The sequence below is a fragment of the Pseudorca crassidens genome, chromosome 19 (assembly GCF_039906515.1).
Source record: "Pseudorca crassidens isolate mPseCra1 chromosome 19, mPseCra1.hap1, whole genome shotgun sequence".
NCBI lineage: Eukaryota > Metazoa > Chordata > Mammalia > Artiodactyla > Delphinidae > Pseudorca > Pseudorca crassidens.
Window position 1 is genome coordinate 64,803,097 of NC_090314.1, and position 18,480 is coordinate 64,821,576.

The window sequence follows — 18,480 nt, forward strand, 5'->3', positions numbered from 1 at the left end:
AGGGTTAGGGTTAGGGGACGGGGACGGTTTAGGGTCCAGGTGAGGGTACGACAACGCTTTAGGGGCAGTGGACGTGTGAGGGCGCGGGTTAGTGTCAGCGTACGGGTTAGGATTAGGGGACGGGTGAGGGTCAGGCTTCGGGGAAGGGTTAGGGTTAGGGTTCGGGCTAGGGTTAGGGTTAGGGGACGGGGACGGTTTAGGGTCCAGGTGAGGGTACGACAACGCTTTAGGGGCAGCGGACGTGTGAGGGCGCGGGTTAGTGTCAGCGTACGGGTTAGGATTAGGGGACGGGTGAGGGTCAGGCTTCGGGGAAGGGTTAGGGTTAGGGTTCGGGCTAGGGTTAGGGTTAGGGGACGGGGACGGTTTAGGGTCCAGGTGAGGGTACGACAACGCTTTAGGGGGAGCGGACGTGTGAGGGCGCGGGTTAGTGTCAGCGTACGGGTTAGGATTAGGGGACGGGTGATGATCAGGCTTCGGGGAAGGGTTAGGGTTAGTGTTCGGGCTAGGGTTAGGGTTAGGGGACGGGGACGGTTTAGGGTCCAGGTGAGGGTACGACAACGCTTTAGGGGCAGCGGACGTGTGAGGGCGCGGGTTAGTGTCAGCGTACGGGTTAGGATTAGGGGACGGGTGAGGGTCAGGCTTCGGGGAAGGGTTAGGGTTAGGGTTCGGGCTAGGGTTAGGGTTAGGGGACGGGGACGGTTTAGGGTCCAGGTGAGGGTACGACAACGCTTTAGGGGGAGCGGACGTGTGAGGGCGCGGGTTAGTGTCAGCGTACGGGTTAGGATTAGGGGACGGGTGAGGGTCAGGCTTCGGGGAAGGGTTAGGGTTAGGGTTCGGGCTAGGGTTAGGGTTAGGGGACGGGGACGGTTTAGGGTACAGGTGAGGGTACGACAACGCTTTAGGGGCAGCGGACGTGTGAGGGCGCGGGTTAGTGTCAGCGTACGGGTTAGGATTAGGGGACGGGTGAGGGTCAGGCTTCGGGGAAGGGTTAGGTTTAGGGTTCGGGCTAGGGTTAGGGTTAGGGGACGGGGACGGTTTAGGGTCCAGGTGAGGGTACGACAACGCTTTAGGGGCAGCGGACGTGTGAGGACGCAGGTTAGTGTCAGCGTACGGGTTAGGATTAGGGAACGGGTGAGGGTCAGGCTTGGGGGAAGGGTTAGGGTTAGGGTTCGGGCTAGGGTTAGGGTTAGGGGACGGGGACGGTTTAGGATCCAGATGAGGGTACGACAACGCTTTAGGGGCAGCGGACGTCTGAGGGCGCGGGTTAGTTTCAGCGTACGGGTTAGGATTAGGGGACGGGTGAGGGTCAGGCTTGGGGGAAGGGTTAGGGTTAGGGTTTTGGCTAGGGTTAGGGTTAGGGGACGGGGACGGTTAAGGGTCCAGGTGAGGGTACGACAACGCTTTAGGGGGAGCGGACGTGTGAGGGCGCGGGTTAGTGTCAGCGTACGGGTTAGGATTAGGGGACGGGTGAGGGTCGGGCTTCGGGGAAGGGTTAGGGTTAGGGTTCGGGCTAGGGTTAGGGTTAGGGGACGGGGACGGTTTAGGGTCCAGGTGAGGGTACGACAACGCTTTAGGGGCAGCGGACGTGTGAGGGCGCGGGTTAGTGTCAGCGTACGGGTTAGGATTAGGGGACGGGTGAGGTTCAGGCTTGGGGGAAGGGTTAGGGTTAGGGTTCGGGCTAGGGTTAGGGTTAGGGGACGGGGACGGTTTAGGGTCCAGGTGAGGGTACGACAACGCTTTAGGGGGAGCGTACGTGTGAGGGCGCGGGTTAGTGTCAGCGTACGGGTTAGGATTAGGGGACGGGTGAGGGTCAGGCTTCGGGGAAGGGTTAGGGTTAGGGTTCGGGCTAGGGTTAGGGTTAGGGGACGGGGACGGTTTAGGGTCCAGGTGAGGGTACGACAACGCTTTAGGGGGAGCGGACGTGTGAGGGCGCGGGTTAGTGTCAGCGTACGGTTTAGGATTAGGGGACGGGTGAGGGTCAGGCTTCGGGGAAGGGTTAGGGTTAGGGTTCGGGCTAGGGTTAGGGTTAGGGGACGGGGACGGTTTAGGGTCCAGGTGAGGGTACGACAACGCTTTAGGGGGAGCGTACGTGTGAGGGCGCGGGTTAGTGTCAGCGTACGGGTTAGGATTAGGGGACGGGTGAGTGTCAGGCTTCGGGGAAGGTTTAGGGTTAGGGTTCGGGCTAGGGTTAGGGTTAGGGGACGGGGACGGTTTAGGGTCCAGGTGAGGGTACGACAACGCTTTAGGGGGAGCGGACGTGTGAGGGCGCGGGTTAGTGTCAGCGTACGGGTTAGGATTAGGGGACGGGTGAGGGTCAGGCTTCGGGGAAGGGTTAGGGTTAGGGTTCGGGCTAGGGTTAGGGTTAGGGGACGGGGACGGTTTAGGGTCCAGGTGAGGGTACGACAACGCTTTAGGGGGAGCGGACGTGTGAGGGCGCGGGTTAGTGTCAGCGTACGGGTTAGGATTAGGGGACGGGTGAGGGTCAGGCTTCGGGGAAGGGTTAGGGTTAGGGTTCGGGCTAGGGTTAGGGTTAGGGGACGGGGACGGTTTAGGGTCCAGGTGAGGGTACGACAACGCTTTAGGGGCAGCGGACGTGTGAGGGCGCGGGTTAGTGTCAGCGTACGGGTTAGGATTAGGGGACGGGTGAGGGTCAGGCTTCGGGGAAGGGTTAGGGTTAGGGTTCGGGCTAGGGTTAGGGTTAGGGGACGGGGACGGTTTAGGGTCCAGGTGAGGGTACGACAACGCTTTAGGGGCAGGGGACGTGTGAGGGCGCGGGTTAGTGTCAGTGTACGGGTTAGGATTAGGGGACGGGTGAGGGTCAGGCTTCGGGGAAGGGTTAGGGTTAGGGTTCGGGCTAGGGTTAGGGTTAGGGGACGGGGACGGTTTAGGGTCCAGATGAGGGTACGACAACGCTTTAGAGGAGCGGATGTGTGAGGGCGCGGGTTAGTGTCAGCGTACGGTTTAGGATTAGGGGACGGGTGAGGGTCAGGCTTCGGGGAAGGGTTAGGGTTAGGGTTCGGGCTAGGGTTAGGGTTAGGGGACGGGGACGGTTTAGGGTCCAGGTGAGGGTACGACAACGCTTTAGGGGGAGCGTACGTGTGAGGGCGCGGGTTAGTGTCAGCGTACGGGTTAGGATTAGGGGACGGGTGAGTGTCAGGCTTCGGGGAAGGTTTAGGGTTAGGGTTCGGGCTAGGGTTAGGGTTAGGGGACGGGGACGGTTTAGGGTCCAGGTGAGGGTACGACAACGCTTTAGGGGGAGCGGACGTGTGAGGGCGCGGGTTAGTGTCAGCGTACGGGTTAGGATTAGGGGACGGGTGAGGGTCAGGCTTCGGGGAAGGGTTAGGGTTAGGGTTCGGGCTAGGGTTAGGGTTAGGGGACGGGGACGGTTTAGGGTCCAGGTGAGGGTACGACAACGCTTTAGGGGGAGCGTACGTGTGAGGGCGCGGGTTAGTGTCAGCGTACGGGTTAGGATTAGGGGACGGGTGAGGGTCAGGCTTCGGGGAAGGGTTAGGGTTAGGGTTCGGGCTAGGGTTAGGGTTAGGGGACGGGGACGGTTTAGGGTCCAGGTGAGGGTACGACAACGCTTTAGGGGCAGCGGACGTCTGAGGGCGCGGGTTAGTTTCAGCGTACGGGTTAGGATTAGGGGACGGGTGAGGGTCAGGCTTCGGGGAAGGGTTAGGGTTAGGGTTCGGGCTAGGGTTAGGGTTAGGGGACGGGGACGGTTTAGGGTCCAGGTGAGGGTACGACAACGCTTTAGGGGGAGCGTACGTGTGAGGGCGCGGGTTAGTGTCAGCGTACGGGTTAGGATTAGGGGACGGGTGAGGGTCAGGCTTCGGGGAAGGGTTAGGGTTAGGGTTCGGGCTAGGGTTAGGGTTAGGGGACGGGGACGGTTTAGGGTCCAGGTGAGGGTACGACAACGCTTTAGGGGCAGCGGACGTGTGAGGGCGCGGGTTAGTGTCAGCGTACGGGTTAGGATTAGGGGACGGGTGAGGGTCAGGCTTCGGGGAAGGGTTAGGTTTAGGGTTCGGGCTAGGGTTAGGGTTAGGGGACGGGGACGGTTTAGGGTCCAGGTGAGGGTACGACAACGCTTTAGGGGCAGCGGACGTGTGAGGACGCAGGTTAGTGTCAGCGTACGGGTTAGGATTAGGGGACGGGTGAGGGTCAGGCTTGGGGGAAGGGTTAGGGTTAGGGTTTTGGCTAGGGTTAGGGTTAGGGGACGGGGACGGTTAAGGGTCCAGGTGAGGGTACGACAACGCTTTAGGGGGAGCGGACGTGTGAGGGCGCGGGTTAGTGTCAGCGTACGGGTTAGGATTAGGGGACGGGTGAGGGTCGGGCTTCGGGGAAGGGTTAGGGTTAGGGTTCGGGCTAGGGTTAGGGTTAGGGGACGGGGACGGTTTAGGGTCCAGGTGAGGGTACGACAACGCTTTAGGGGCAGCGGACGTGTGAGGGCGCGGGTTAGTGTCAGCGTACGGGTTAGGATTAGGGGACGGGTGAGGTTCAGGCTTGGGGGAAGGGTTAGGGTTAGGGTTCGGGCTAGGGTTAGGGTTAGGGGACGGGGACGGTTTAGGGTCCAGGTGAGGGTACGACAACGCTTTAGGGGGAGCGTACGTGTGAGGGCGCGGGTTAGTGTCAGCGTACGGGTTAGGATTAGGGGACGGGTGAGGGTCAGGCTTCGGGGAAGGGTTAGGGTTAGGGTTCGGGCTAGGGTTAGGGTTAGGGGACGGGGACGGTTTAGGGTCCAGGTGAGGGTACGACAACGCTTTAGGGGGAGCGGACGTGTGAGGGCGCGGGTTAGTGTCAGCGTACGGTTTAGGATTAGGGGACGGGTGAGGGTCAGGCTTCGGGGAAGGGTTAGGGTTAGGGTTCGGGCTAGGGTTAGGGTTAGGGGACGGGGACGGTTTAGGGTCCAGGTGAGGGTACGACAACGCTTTAGGGGGAGCGTACGTGTGAGGGCGCGGGTTAGTGTCAGCGTACGGGTTAGGATTAGGGGACGGGTGAGTGTCAGGCTTCGGGGAAGGTTTAGGGTTAGGGTTCGGGCTAGGGTTAGGGTTAGGGGACGGGGACGGTTTAGGGTCCAGGTGAGGGTACGACAACGCTTTAGGGGGAGCGGACGTGTGAGGGCGCGGGTTAGTGTCAGCGTACGGGTTAGGATTAGGGGACGGGTGAGGGTCAGGCTTCGGGGAAGGGTTAGGGTTAGGGTTCGGGCTAGGGTTAGGGTTAGGGGACGGGGACGGTTTAGGGTCCAGGTGAGGGTACGACAACGCTTTAGGGGGAGCGGACGTGTGAGGGCGCGGGTTAGTGTCAGCGTACGGGTTAGGATTAGGGGACGGGTGAGGGTCAGGCTTCGGGGAAGGGTTAGGGTTAGGGTTCGGGCTAGGGTTAGGGTTAGGGGACGGGGACGGTTTAGGGTCCAGGTGAGGGTACGACAACGCTTTAGGGGCAGCGGACGTGTGAGGGCGCGGGTTAGTGTCAGCGTACGGGTTAGGATTAGGGGACGGGTGAGGGTCAGGCTTCGGGGAAGGGTTAGGGTTAGGGTTCGGGCTAGGGTTAGGGTTAGGGGACGGGGACGGTTTAGGGTCCAGGTGAGGGTACGACAACGCTTTAGGGGGAGCGTACGTGTGAGGGCGCGGGTTAGTGTCAGCGTACGGGTTAGGATTAGGGGACGGGTGAGGGTCAGGCTTCGGGGAAGGGTTAGGGTTAGGGTTCGGGCTAGGGTTAGGGTTAGGGGACGGGGACGGTTTAGGGTCCAGGTGAGGGTACGACAACGCTTTAGGGGCAGCGGACGTGTGAGGGCGCGGGTTAGTGTCAGCGTACGTGTTAGGATTAGGGGACGGGTGAGGGTCAGGCTTCGGGGAAGGGTTAGGTTTAGGGTTCGGGCTAGGGTTAGGGTTAGGGGACGGGGACGGTTTAGGGTCCAGGTGAGGGTACGACAACGCTTTAGGGGCAGCGGACGTGTGAGGACGCGGGTTAGTGTCAGCGTACGGGTTAGGATTAGGGGACGGGTGAGGGTCAGGCTTGGGGGAAGGGTTAGGGTTAGGGTTTTGGCTAGGGTTAGGGTTAGGGGACGGGGACGGTTAAGGGTCCAGGTGAGGGTACGACAACGCTTTAGGGGGAGCGGACGTGTGAGGGCGCGGGTTAGTGTCAGCGTACGGGTTAGGATTAGGGGACGGGTGAGGGTCAGGCTTCGGGGAAGGGTTAGGGTTAGGGTTCGGGCTAGGGTTAGGGTTAGGGGACGGGGACGGTTTAGGGTCCAGGTGAGGGTACGACAACGCTTTAGGGGCAGCGGACGTGTGAGGGCGCGGGTTAGTGTCAGCGTACGGGTTAGGATTAGGGGACGGGTGAGGGTCAGGCTTCGGGGAAGGGTTAGGGTTAGGGTTCGGGCTAGGGTTAGGGTTAGGGGACGGGGACGGTTTAGGGTCCAGGTGAGGGTACGACAACGCTTTAGGGGGAGCGTACGTGTGAGGGCGCGGGTTAGTGTCAGCGTACGGGTTAGGATTAGGGGACGGGTGAGGGTCAGGCTTCGGGGAAGGGTTAGGGTTAGGGTTCGGGCTAGGGTTAGGGTTAGGGGACGGGGACGGTTTAGGGTCCAGGTGAGGGTACGACAACGCTTTAGGGGGAGCGGACGTGTGAGGGCGCGGGTTAGTGTCAGCGTACGGGTTAGGATTAGGGGACGGGTGATGATCAGGCTTCGGGGAAGGGTTAGGGTTAGGGTTCGGGCTAGGGTTAGGGTTAGGGGACGGGGACGGTTTAGGGTCCAGGTGAGGGTACGACAACGCGTTAGGGGCAGCGCACGTGTGAGGGCGCGGGTTAGTGTCAGCGTACGGGTTAGGATTAGGGGACGGGTGAGGGTCAGGCTTCGGGGAAGGGTTAGGGTTAGGGTTCGGGCTAGGGTTAGGGTTAGGGGACGGGGACGGTTTAGGGTCCAGGTGAGGGTACGACAACGCTTTAGGGGGAGCGGACGTGTGAGGGCGCGGGTTAGTGTCAGCGTACAGGTTAGGATTAGGGGACGGGTGAGGGTCAGGCTTCGGGGAAGGGTTAGGGTTAGGGTTCGGGCTAGGGTTAGGGTTAGGGGACGGGGACGGTTTAGGGTCCAGGTGAGGGTACGACAACGCTTTAGGGGCAGGGGACGTGTGAGGGCGCGGGTTAGTGTCAGCGTACGGGTTAGGATTAGGGAACGGGTGAGGGTCAGGCTTCGGGGAAGGGTTAGGGTTAGGGTTCGGGCTAGGGTTAGGGTTAGGGGACGGGGACGGTTTAGGGTCCAGGTGAGGGTACGACAACGCTTTAGGGGCAGCGGACGTGTGAGGGCGCGGGTTACTGTCAGCGTACGGGTTAGGATTAGGGGACGGGTGAGGGTCAGGCTTCGGGGAAGGGTTAGGGTTAGGGTTCGGGCTAGGGTTAGGGTTAGGGGACGGGGACGGTTTAGGGTCCAGGTGAGGGTACGACAACGCTTTAGGGGCAGCGGACGTGTGAGGGCGCGGGTTAGTGTCAGCGTACGGGTTAGGATTAGGGGACGGGTGAGGGTCAGGCTTCGGGGAAGGGTTAGGGTTAGGGTTCGGGCTAGGGTTAGGGTTAGGGGACGGGGACGGTTTAGGGTCCAGGTGAGGGTACGACAACGCTTTAGGGGCAGCGGACGTGTGAGGGCGCGGATTAGTGTCAGCGTACGGGTTAGGATTAGGGGACGGGTGAGGGTCAGGCTTCGGGGAAGGGTTAGGGTTAGGGTTCGGGCTAGGGTTAGGGTTAGGGGACGGGGACGGTTTAGGGTCCAGGTGAGGGTACGACAACGCTTTAGGGGCAGCGGACGTGTGAGGGCGTGGTTTAGTGTCAGCGTACGGGTTAGGATTAGGGGACAGGTGAGGGTCAGGCTTCGGGGAAGGGTTAGGGTTAGGGTTCGGGCTAGGGTTAGGGTTAGGGGACGGGGACGGTTTAGGGTTCAGAAGAGGGTACGACAACGCTTTAGGTGCAGCGGACGTCTGAGGGCGCGGGTTAGTTTCAGCGTACGGGTTAGGATTAGGGGACGGGTGAGGGTCAGGCTTCGGGGAAGGGTTAGGGTTAGGGTTCGGGCTAGGGTTAGGGTTAGGGGACGGGGACGGTTTAGGGTCCAGGTGAGGGTACGACAACGCTTTAGGGGCAGCGGACGTGTGAGGGCGCGGGTTAGTGTCAGCGTACGGGTTAGGATTAGGGGACGGGTGAGGGTCAGGCTTCGGGGTAGGGTTAGGGTTAGGGTTTGGGCTAGGGTTAGGTTTAGGGGACGGGGACGGCTTAGGGTCCAGGTGAGGGTACGACAATGCTTTAGGGGCAGCGGACGTGTGAGGGCGCGGGTTAGTATCAGCGTACGGGTTAGGATTAGGGGAAGGGTGAGGGTCAGGCTTCGGGGAAGGGTTAGGGTTAGGGTTCGGGCTAGGGTTAGGGTTAGGGGACGGGGACGGTTTAGGGTCCAGGTGAGGGTACGACAACGCTTTAGGGGCAGCGGACGTGTGAGGGCGCGGGTTAGTGTCAGCGTACGGGTTAGGATTAGTGGACGGGTGAGGGTCAGGCTTCGGGGAAGGGTTAGGGTTAGGGTTCGGGCTAGGGTTAGGGTTAGGGGACGGGGACGGTTTAGGGTCCAGGTGAGGGTACGACAACGCTTTAGGGGCAGCGGACGTGTGAGGGCGCGGGTTAGTGTCAGCGTACGGGTTAGGATTAGGGGACGGGTGAGGGTCAGGCTTCGGGGAAGTGTTAGGGTTAGGGTTCGGGCTAGGGATAGGGTTAGGGGACGGGGACGGTTTAGGGTCCAGGTGAGGGTACGACAACGCTTTAGGGGCAGCGGACGTGTGAGGGCGCGGGTTAGTGTCAGCGTACGGGTTAGGATTAGGGGACGGGTGAGGGTCAGGCTTCGGGGAATGGTTAGGGTAAGGGTTCGGGCTAGGGATAGGGTTAGGGGACGGGGACGGTTTAGGGTCCAGGTGAGGGTACGACAACGCTTTAGGGGCAGCGGACGTGTGAGGGCGCGGGTTAGTGTCAGCGTACGGGTTAGGATTAGGGGACGGGTGAGGGTCAGGCTTCGGGGAAGGGTTAGGGTTAGGGTTCGGGCTAGGGTTAGGGTTAGGGGACGGGAACGGTTTAGGGTCCAGGTGAGGTTACGACAACGCTTTAGGGGCAGCGGACGTGTGAGGGCGCGGGTTAGTGTCAGCGTACGGGTTAGGATTAGGGGACGGGTGAGGGTCAGGCTTCGGGGAAGGGTTAGGGTTAGGTTTCGGGCTAGGGTTAGGGTTAGGGGACGGGGACGGTTTAGGGTCCATGTGAGGGTACGACAACGCTTTAGGGGCAGCGGACGTGTGAGGGCGCCGGTTAGTGTCAGCGTACGGGTTAGGTTTAGGGGACAGGTGAGGGTCAGGCTTCGGGGAAGGGTTAGGGTTAGGGTTCGGGCTAGGGTTAGGGTTAGGGGACGGGGACGGTTAAGGGTCCAGGTGAGGGTACGACAACGCTTTAGGGGCAGCGGACGTGTGAGGGCGCGGGTTAGTGTCAGCGTACGGGTTAGGATTAGGGGACGGGTGAGGGTCAGGCTTGGGGGAAGGGTTAGGGTTAGGGTTCGGGCCTGGGTTAGGGTTAGGGGACGGGTAGGGTTTAGGGTCCAGGTGAGGGTACGACAACGCTTTAGGGGGAGCGTACGTGTGAGGGCGCGGGTTAGTGTCAGCGTACGGTTTAGGATTAGGGGACGGGTGAGGGTCAGGCTTCGGGGAAGGGTTAGGGTTAGGGTTCGGGCTAGGGTTAGGGTTAGGGGCCGGGGAGGGTTTAGGGTCCAGGTGAGGGTACGACAACGCTTTAGGGGGAGCGGACGTGTGAGGGCGCGGGTTAGTGTCAGCGTACGGGTTAGGATTAGGGGACGCGTGAGGGTCAGGCTTCGGGGAAGGGTTAGGGTTAGGGTTCGGGCTAGGGTTAGGGTTAGGGGACGGGGACGGTTTAGGGTCCAGGTGAGGGTACGACAACGCTTTAGGGTGAGCGGACGTGTGAGGGCGTGGGTTAGTGTCAGCGTACGGGTTAGGATTAGGGGACGGGTGAGGGTCAGGCTTCGGGGAAGGGTTAGGGTTAGGGTTCGGGCTAGGGTTAGGGTTAGGGGACGGGGACGGTTTAGGGTCCAGGTGAGGGTACGACAACGCTTTAGGGGGAGCGGACGTGTGAGGACGCGGGTTAGTGTCAGCGTACGGGTTAGGATTAGGGGACGGGTGAGGGTCAGGCTTCGGGGAAGGGTTAGGGTTAGGGTTCGGGCTAGGGTTATGGTTAGGGGAAGGAGACGGTTTAGGGTCCAGGTGAGGGTACGACAACGCTTTAGGGGCAGCGGACGTGTGAGGGCGCGGGTTAGTGTCAGCGTACGGGTTAGGATTACGGGACGGGTGAGGGTCAGGGTTCGGGGAAGGGTTAGGGTTAGGGTTCGGGCTAGGGTTAGGGTTAGGGGCCGGGGACGGTTTAGGGTCCAGGTGAGGGTACGACAACGCTTTAGGGGCAGCGGACGTGTGAGGGCGCAGGTTAGTGTCAGCGTACGGGTTAGGATTAGGGGACGGGTGAGGTTCAGGCTTGGGGGAAGGGTTAGGGTTAGGGTTCGGGCTAGGGTTAGGGTTAGGGGACGGGGACGGTTTAGGGTCCAGGTGAGGGTACGACAACGCTTTAGGGGCAGCGGACGTGTGAGGGCGCGGGTTAGTGTCAGCGTACGGGTTAGGATTAGGGGACGGTTGAGGGTCAGGCTTCGGGGAAGGGTTAGGGTTAGGGTTCGGGCTAGGGTTAGGGTTAGGGGACGGGGACGGTTTAGGGTCCAGGTGAGGGTACGACAACGCTTTAGGGTGAGCGGACGTGTGAGGGCGCGGGTTAGTGTCAGCGTACGGGTTAGGATTAGGGGACGGGTGAGGGTCAGGCTTCGGGGAAGGGTTAGGGTTAGGGTTCGGGCTAGGGTTAGGGTTAGGGGACGGGGACGGTTTAGGGTTCAGGTGAGGGTACGACAACGCTTTAAGGGGAGCGGACGTGTGAGGGCGCGGGTTAGTGTCAGCGTACGGGTTAGGATTAGGGGACGGGTGAGGGTCAGGCTTCGGGGAAGGGTTAGGGTTAGGGTTCGGGCTAGGGTTAGGGTTAGGGGACGGGGACGGTTTAGGGTCCAGGTGAGGGTACGACAACGCTTTAGGGGCAGGGGACGTGTGAGGGCGCGGGTTAGTGTCAGCGTACGGGTTAGGATTAGGGAACGGGTGAGGGTCAGGCTTCGGGGAAGGGTTAGGGTTAGGGTTCGGGCTAGGGTTAGGGTTAGGGGACGGGGACGGTTTAGGGTCCAGGTGAGGGTACGACAACGCTTTAGGGGCAGCGGACGTGTGAGGGCGCGGGTTACTGTCAGCGTACGGGTTAGGATTAGGGGACGGGTGAGGGTCAGGCTTCGGGGAAGGGTTAGGGTTAGGGTTCGGGCTAGGGTTAGGGTTAGGGGACCGGGACGGTTTAGGGTCCAGGTGAGGGTACGACAACGCTTTAGGGGCAGCGGACGTGTGAGGGCGCGGGTTAGTGTCAGCGTACGGGTTAGGATTAGGGGACGGGTGAGGGTCAGGCTTCGGGGAAGGGTTAGGGTTAGGGTTCGGGCTAGGGTTAGGGTTAGGGGACGGGGACGGTTTAGGGTCCAGGTGAGGGTACGACAACGCTTTAGGGGCAGCGGACGTGTGAGGGCGCGGATTAGTGTCAGCGTACGGGTTAGGATTAGGGGACGGGTGAGGGTCAGGCTTCGGGGAAGGGTTAGGGTTAGGGTTCGGGCTAGGGTTAGGGTTAGGGGACGGGGACGGTTTAGGGTCCAGGTGAGGGTACGACAACGCTTTAGGGGCAGCGGACGTGTGAGGGCGTGGTTTAGTGTCAGCGTACGGGTTAGGATTAGGGGACAGGTGAGGGTCAGGCTTCGGGGAAGGGTTAGGGTTAGGGTTCGGGCTAGGGTTAGGGTTAGGGGACGGGGACGGTTTAGGGTCCAGATGAGGGTACGACAACGCTTTAGGGGCAGCGGACGTCTGAGGGCGCGGGTTAGTTTCAGCGTACGGGTTAGGATTAGGGGACGGGTGAGGGTCAGGCTTCGGGGAAGGGTTAGGGTTAGGGTTCGGGCTAGGGTTAGGGTTAGGGGACGGGGACGGTTTAGGGTCCAGGTGAGGGTACGACAACGCTTTAGGGGCAGCGGACGTGTGAGGGCGCGGGTTAGTGTCAGCGTACGGGTTAGGATTAGGGGACGGGTGAGGGTCAGGCTTCGGGGTAGGGTTAGGGTTAGGGTTTGGGCTAGGGTTAGGGTTAGGGGACGGGGACGGCTTAGGGTCCAGGTGAGGGTACGACAATGCTTTAGGGGCAGCGGACGTGTGAGGGCGCGGGTTAGTATCAGCGTACGGGTTAGGATTAGGGGAAGGGTGAGGGTCAGGCTTCGGGGAAGGGTTAGGGTTAGGGTTCGGGCTAGGGTTAGGGTTAGGGGACGGGGACGGTTTAGGGTCCAGGTGAGGGTACGACAACGCTTTAGGGGCAGCGGACGTGTGAGGGCGCGGGTTAGTGTCAGCGTACGGGTTAGGATTAGGGGACGGGTGAGGGTCAGGCTTCGGGGAATGGTTAGGGTAAGGGTTCGGGCTAGGGTTAGGGTTAGGGGACGGGGACGGTTTAGGTTCCAGGTGAGGGTACGACAACGCTTTAGGGGCAGCGGACGTGTGAGGGCGCGGGTTAGTGTCAGCGTACGGGTTAGGATTAGGGGACGGGTGAGGGTCAGGCTTCGGGGAAGGGTTAGGGTTAGGGTTCGGGCTAGGGTTAGGGTTAGGGGACGGGGACGGTTTAGGGTCCAGGTGAGGGTACGACAACGCTTTAGGGGCAGCGGACGTGTGAGGGCGCGGGTTAGTGTCAGCGTACGGGTTAGGATTAGGGGACGGGTGAGGGTCAGGCTTCGGGGAAGGGTTAGGGTTAGGTTTCGGGCTAGGGTTAGGGTTAGGGGACGGGGACGGTTTAGGGTCCATGTGAGGGTACGACAACGCTTTAGGGGCAGCGGACGTGTGAGGGCGCGGGTTAGTGTCAGCGTACGGGTTAGGTTTAGGGGACGGGTGAGGGTCAGGCTTCGGGGAAGGGTTAGGGTTAGGGTTCGGGCTAGGGTTAGGGTTAGGGGACGGGGACGGTTAAGGGTCCAGGTGAGGGTACGACAACGCTTTAGGGGCAGCGGACGTGTGAGGGCGCGGGTTAGTGTCAGCGTACGGGTTAGGATTAGGGGACGGGTGAGGGTCAGGCTTGGGGGAAGGGTTAGGGTTAGGGTTCGGGCTAGGGTTAGGGTTAGGGGACGGGGAGGGTTTAGGGTCCAGGTGAGGGTACGACAACGCTTTAGGGGGAGCGTACGTGTGAGGGCGTGGGTTAGTGTCAGCGTACGGTTTAGGATTAGGGGACGGGTGAGGGTCAGGCTTCGGGGAAGGGTTAGGGTTAGGGTTCGGGCTAGGGTTAGGGTTAGGGGCCGGGGAGGGTTTAGGGTCCAGGTGAGGGTACGACAACGCTTTAGGGGGAGCGGACGTGTGAGGGCGCGGGTTAGTGTCAGCGTACGGGTTAGGATTAGGGGACGGTTGAGGGTCAGGCTTCGGGGAAGGGTTAGGGTTAGGGTTCGGGCTAGGGTTAGGGTTAGGGGACGGGGACGGTTTAGGGTCCAGGTGAGGGTATGACAACGCTTTAGGGTGAGCGGACGTGTGAGGGCGCGGGTTAGTGTCAGCGTACGGGTTAGGATTAGGGGACGGGTGAGGGTCAGGCTTCGGGGAAGGGTTAGGGTTAGGGTTCGGGCTAGGGTTAGGGTTAGGGGACGGGGACGGTTTAGGGTCCAGGTGAGGGTACGACAACGCTTTAAGGGGAGCGGACGTGTGAGGGCGCGGGTTAGTGTCAGCGTACGGGTTAGGATTAGGGGACGGGTGAGGGTCAGGCTTCGGGGAAGGGTTAGGGTTAGGGTTCGGGCTAGGGTTAGGGTTAGGGGATGGGGACGGTTTAGGGTCCAGGTGAGGGTACGACAACGCTTTAGGGGGAGCGGACGTGTGAGGGCGCGGGTTAGTGTCAGCGTACGGGTTAGGATTAGGGGACGGGTGAGGGTCAGGCTTCGGGGAAGGGTTAGGGTTATTGTTCTGGCTAGGGTTAGGGTTAGGGGACGGGGACGGTTTAGGGTCCAGGTGAGGGTACGACAACGCTTTAGGGGCAGCGGACGTGTGAGTGCGCGGGTTAGTGTCAGCGTACGGGTTAGGATTAGGGGACGGGTGAGGGTCAGGCTTGAGGGAAGGGTTAGGTTTAGGGTTCGGGCTAGGGTTAGGGTTAGGGGACGGGGACGGTTTAGGGTCCAGGTGAGGGTACGACAACGCTTTAGGGGGAGCGGACGTGTGAGGGCGCGGGTTAGTGTCAGCGTACGGTTTAGGATTAGGGGACGGGTGAGGGTCAGGCTTCGGGGAAGGGTTAGGGTTAGGGTTCGGGCTAGGGTTAGGGTTAGGGGACGGGGACGGTTTAGGGTCCAGGTGAGGGTACGACAATGCTTTAGGGGCAGCGGACGTGTGAGGGCGCGGGTTAGTGTCAGCGTACGGGATAGGATTAGGGGACGGGTGAGGGTCAGGCTTCGGGGAAGGGTTAGGGTTAGGGTTCGGGCTAGGGTTAGGGTTAGGGGACGGGGACGGTTTAGGGTCCAGGTGAGGGTACGACAACGCTTTAGGGGCAGCGGACGTGTGAGGGCGCGGGTTAGTGTCAGCGTACGGGTTAGGATTAGGGGAAGGGTGAGGGTCAGGCTTCGGGGAAGGGTTAGGGTTAGGGTTCGGGCTATGGTTAGGGTTAGGGGACGGGGACAGTTTAGGGTCCAGGTGAGGGTACGACAACGCTTTAGGGGGAGCGGACGTGTGAGGGCGCGGGTTAGTGTCAGCGTACGGTTTAGGATTAGGGGACGGTTGAGGGTCAGGCTTCGGGGAAGGGTTAGGGTTAGGGTTCGGGCTAGGGTTAGGGTTAGGGGACGGGGACGGTTTAGGGTCCAGGTGAGGGTACGACAACGCTTTAGGGGGAGCGGACGTGTGAGGGCGCGGGTTAGTGTCAGCGTACGGGTTAGGATTGGGGGAAGGGTGAGGGTCAGGCTTCGGGGAAGGGTTAGGGTTAGGGTTCGGGCTAGGGTTAGGGTTAGGGGACGGGGACGGTTTAGGGTCCAGGTGAGGGTACGACAACGCTTTAGGGGGAGCGGACGTGTGAGGGCGCGGGTTAGTGTCAGCGTACGGGTTAGGATTAGGGGACGGGTGAGGGTCAGGCTTCGGGGAAGGGTTAGGGTTAGGGTTCGGGCTAGGGTTAGTGTTAGGGGACGGGGACGGTTTAGGGTCCAGGTGAGGGTATGACAACACTTTAGGGGGAGCGGACGTGTGAGGGCGCGGGTTAGTGTCAGCGTACGGGTTAGGATTAGGGGACGGGTGAGGGTCAGGCTTTGGGGAAGGGTTAGGGTTAGGGTTCGGGCTAGGGTTAGGGGTAGGGGACGGGGACGGTTTAGGGTACACGTGAGGGTACGACAACGCTTTAGGGGGAGCGGACGTGTGAGGGCGCGGGTTAGTGTCAGCGTACGGGTTAGGATTATGGGACGGGTGAGGGTCAGGCTTCGGGGAAGGGTTAGGGTTAGGGTTCGGGCTAGGGTTAGGGTTAGGGGACGGGGACGGTTTAGGGTCCAGGTGAGGGTACGACAAGGCTTTAGGGGCAGCGGACGTGTGAGGGCGCGGGTTAGTGTCAGCGTACGGGTTAGGATTAGGGGACGGGTGAGGGTCAGGCTTCGGGGAATGGTTAGGGTAAGGGTTCGGGCTAGGGTTAGGGTTAGGGGACGGGGACGGTTTAGGGTCCAGGTGAGGGTACGACAACGCTTTAGGGGAAGCGGACGTGTGAGGGCGCGGGTTAGTGTCAGCGTACGGGTTAGGATTAGGGGACGGGTGAGGGTCAGGCTTCGGGGAAGGGTTAGGGTTAGGGTTCGGGCTAGGGTTAGGGTTAGGGGACGGGGACGGTTTAGGGTCCAGGTGAGGGTACGACAACGCTTTAGGGGCAGCGGACGTGTGAGGGCGCGGGTTAGTGTCAGCGTACGGGTTAGGATTAGGGGACGGGTGAGGGTCAGGCTTCAGGGAAGGGTTAGGGTTAGGGTTCGGGCTAGGGTTAGGGTTAGGGGACGGGGAGGGTTTAGGGTCCAGGTGAGGGTATGACAACGCTTTAGGGGGAGCGTACGTGTGAGGGCGCGGGTTAGTGTCAGCGTACGGTTTAGGATTAGGGGACGGGTGAGGGTCAGGCTTCGGGGAAGGGTTAGGGTTAGGGTTCGGGCTAGGGTTAGGGTTAGGGGCCGGGGAGGGTTTAGGGTCCAGGTGAGGGTACGACAACGCTTTAGGGGGAGCGGACGTGTGAGGTCGCGGGCTAGTGTCAGCGTACGGGTTAGGATTAGGGGACGGGTGAGGGTCAGGCTTCGGGGAAGGGTTAGGGTTAGGGTTCGGGCTAGGGTTAGGGTTAGGGGACGGGGACGGTTTAGGGTCCAGGTGAGGGTACGACAACGCTTTAGGGGGAGCGTACGTGTGAGGGCGCGGGTTAGTGTCAGCGTATGGGTTAGGATTAGGGGACGGGTGAGGGTCAGGCTTCGGGGAAGTGTTAGGGTTAGGGTTCGGGCTAGGGTTAGGGTTAGGGGACGGGGACGGTTTAGGGTCCAGGTGAAGGTACGACAACGCTTTAGGGGCAGCGGACGTGTGAGGGCGCGGGTTAGTGTCAGCGTACGGGTTAGGATTAGGGGACGGGTGAGGGTCAGGCTTCGGGGAAGGGTTAGGGTTAGGGTTCGGGCTAGGGTTAGGGTTAGGGGATGGGGACGGTTTAGGGTCCAGGTGAGGGTACGACAACGCTTTAGGGGCAGCGGGCGTGTGAGGGCGCGGGTTAGTGTCAGCGTACGGGTTAGGATTAGGGGACGGGTGAGGTTCAGGCTTGGGGGAAGGGTTAGGGTTAGGGTTCGGGCTAGGGTTAGGGTTAGGGGACGGGGACGGTTTAGGGTCCTGGTGAGGGTACGACAACGCTTTAGGGGCAGCGGACGTGTGAGGGCGCGGATTAGTGTCAGCGTACGGGTTAGGATTAGGGGACGGGTGAGGGTCAGGCTTCGGGGAAGGGTTAGGGTTAGGGTTCGGGCTAGGGTTAGGGTTAGGGGACGGGGACGGTTTAGGGTCCAGGTGAGGGTACGACAACGCTTTAGGGGCAGCGGACGTGTGAGGGCGTGGTTTAGTGTCAGCGTACGGGTTAGGATTAGGGGACAGGTGAGGGTCAGGCTTCGGGGAAGGGTTAGGGTTAGGGTTCGGGCTAGGGTTAGGGTTAGGGGACGGGGACGGTTTAGGGTCGAGATGAGGGTACGACAACGCTTTAGGGGCAGCGGACGTCTGAGGGCGCGGGTTAGTTTCAGCGTACGGGTTAGGATTAGGGGACGGGTGAGGGTCAGGCTTCGGGGAAGGGTTAGGGTTAGGGTTCGGGCTAGGGTTAGGGTTAGGGGACGGGGACGGTTTAGGGTCCAGGTGAGGGTACGACAACGCTTTAGGGGCAGCGGACGTGTGAGGGCGCGGGTTAGTGTCAGCGTACGGGTTAGGATTAGGGGACGGGTGAGGGTCAGGCTTCGGGGTAGGGTTAGGGTTAGGGTTTGGGCTAGGGTTAGGGTTAGGGGACGGGGACGGCTTAGGGTCCAGGTGAGGGTACGACAATGCTTTAGGGGCAGCGGACGTGTGAGGGCGCGGGTTAGTATCAGCGTACGGGTTAGGATTAGGGGAAGGGTGAGGGTCAGGCTTCTGGGAAGGGTTAGGGTTAGGGTTCGGGCTAGGGTTAGGGTTAGGGGACGGGGACGGTTTAGGGTCCAGGTGAGGGTACGACAACGCTTTAGGGGCAGCGGACGTGTGAGGGCGCGGGTTAGTGTCAGCGTACGGGTTAGGATTAGGGGACGGGTGAGTGTCAGGCTTCGGGGAAGGGTTAGGGTTAGGGTTCGGGCTAGGGTTAGGGTTAGGGGACGGGGACGGTTTAGGGTCCAGGTGAGGGTACGACAACGCTTTAGGGGCAGCGGACGTGTGAGGGCGCGGGTTAGTGTCAGCGTACGGGTTAGGATTAGGGGACGGGTGAGGGTCAGGCTTCGGGGAAGGGTTAGGGTTAGGGTTCGGGCTAGGGTTAGGGTTAGGGGACGGGGACGGCTTAGGGTCCAGGTGAGGGTACGACAATGCTTTAGGGGCAGCGGACGTGTGAGGGCGCGGGTTAGTATCAGCGTACGGGTTAGGATTAGGGGAAGGGTGAGGGTCAGGCTTCGGGGAAGGGTTAGGGTTAGGGTTCGGGCTAGGGTTAGGGTTAGGGGACGGGGACGGTTTAGGGTCCAGGTGAGGGTACGACAACGCTTTAGGGGCAGCGGACGTGTGAGGGCGCGGGTTAGTGTCAGCGTACGGGTTAGGATTAGGGGACGGGTGAGTGTCAGGCTTCGGGGAAGGGTTAGGGTTAGGGTTCGGGCTA